The sequence below is a fragment of the Schistocerca serialis genome, chromosome 7 (genome assembly GCF_023864345.2).
Source record: "Schistocerca serialis cubense isolate TAMUIC-IGC-003099 chromosome 7, iqSchSeri2.2, whole genome shotgun sequence".
In the NCBI taxonomy this organism is placed as follows: domain Eukaryota; kingdom Metazoa; phylum Arthropoda; class Insecta; order Orthoptera; family Acrididae; genus Schistocerca; species Schistocerca serialis.
Window position 1 is genome coordinate 580,275,152 of NC_064644.1, and position 1,749 is coordinate 580,276,900.

Sequence of the window (1,749 nt, forward strand, 5' to 3'; positions counted from 1 at the left end):
TTGAAACAAATTTCTTATAAAAGATAAGCAATACAGCAAAAACATTAGTATAAAACAGAACTGACAGGAATTTCTGATTTTTTTATACCACACTCTGCACATCAGCAGGGAAGGAATGTTTGGCAGAATTATACAATAGTTGTGGAAGGCAACTAAGCAATAAATATCCAACAATAAAGCACACATCACAGTATGTCCACAGAGAGGAAAGTTGAATATATCGGCATTTGTTACCTGATGAATGAAAAGGTTTCATAAAAACGCAATTGGGTCCGATAACGATGCCAGTATTTTCAATAGGGCCATAATTTCTAAGAAACTGCTTTCATAACAACCATATTTTTTCAGTACATTTATTTTTAAGAACAGGTCTTTCACTCGACATTTATAACCCAGAGAGCAAACATGTCAAAGCAAGGCAATATATAATACTGTACCTTGGATTTGCTTTCCATATACCTTGCAGAAGCTATGCCATTTGTTGTTGTAACCTTTCACTAATGTCCACCATTAATATATGTCTTGCAGAAAAATCTTGCAAAAAGAAACAAAAAAAAGAAGGAACTGAAGTACACTGCTATAGAAAACCTTACATTTTTGCAGGAAATGTGACACTCCTGCTGCCCTGCCTGAAGGATCTGGTGTGCCCAAAAATTTACCACACAGACAATTATCATCTGAATTAATTGTAATGTAATTACCACCAACTGACGTGGATGTCTGTAGCCCATAGCGCAGCCGATAGTGGGAGTACATTAGAGAATGCACAGAGTAGTTCATCACTATAACCTATCTGCCTGATGCGGTGTATTCGGAATATCTGTCCCAAGAATACAGCAAAAGTGCAATATGGTGATACAAATGAAGAAAAATAAGAGGCTGCTTTCTTAAAACAGTGAACACTGCGTCTCCAAGCTCTTGACTGACTGGTTGGTTGGTTAACTGATTTGATGGGGGGCACCAAACAGCACGGTCATCTGTCCCGTCGGATTAGGGAAGGATGGAGAAGGAAGTCGCCCGTGCTCTTTCGAAGGAACCATCCCAGAATTTGCCTGAAGCGATTTAGGAATATCACGGGTAACCTAAGTCAGGATGGTCACACGCGGGTTTGAACTGTCGTCCTCCCGAATGTGAGTCCAGTATGCTCCAAGCTCTGGTGACTTAGATAGCACAGACACCCACATCCATTAGCCTGACACTCTGTGCTGCTCAGTGAAGCTTCAGATGCACACGGATTGCTGTAGACTGTAACTCTTTAGCACACGAAAAAATTCTCTGGCCGTTCGGCATGCGCCGATTATGCTAATAGCTGCTAGCATCATATTCCACACAAATAGAATCCCACGAAGCTCGGATAGTGGGAGGCTCTACACATAATGCTGACCCACGAAAATGAATACCATATAAATTCCGCAGTAATGAAACCCGTTCGTCCAGTTTTTTTGTCACCCATACTCTAGTGTTCTGGTGCTCAAATTCTTCTTCGAAGTTAAACAGGTACGAGTAATTTGGAAAAGCTATTTCCATGTAGCTGTTCATCGTAGCTGGCTAAGATCATCAATCGGCAAGCAAATTTTTGTCTGGTCGTTAATTTTCGCAACGCGAACGGTGACAACGAGTAAGTGTATAATATCAAAGCACTACGGGTAGTAGGAGATAATCGCAACAATTAAACCCTACCAGCACACCCTCGGCACTTGATGAAATTACACACTTTCCATTTTACTAAGGCGAGCTAGTGTTTACCGG

The 1,749-nt window shown here is 41.0% G+C and overlaps 1 pseudogene; it reads right to left on the bottom strand.

Moving 5' to 3' along the window:
• Positions 1–497: 497 nt before the first annotated feature.
• Positions 498–1,539, bottom strand: LOC126413263 (elongation of very long chain fatty acids protein 6-like; annotated as a pseudogene).
• Between the last annotated feature and the right edge of the window lie 210 nt (positions 1,540–1,749).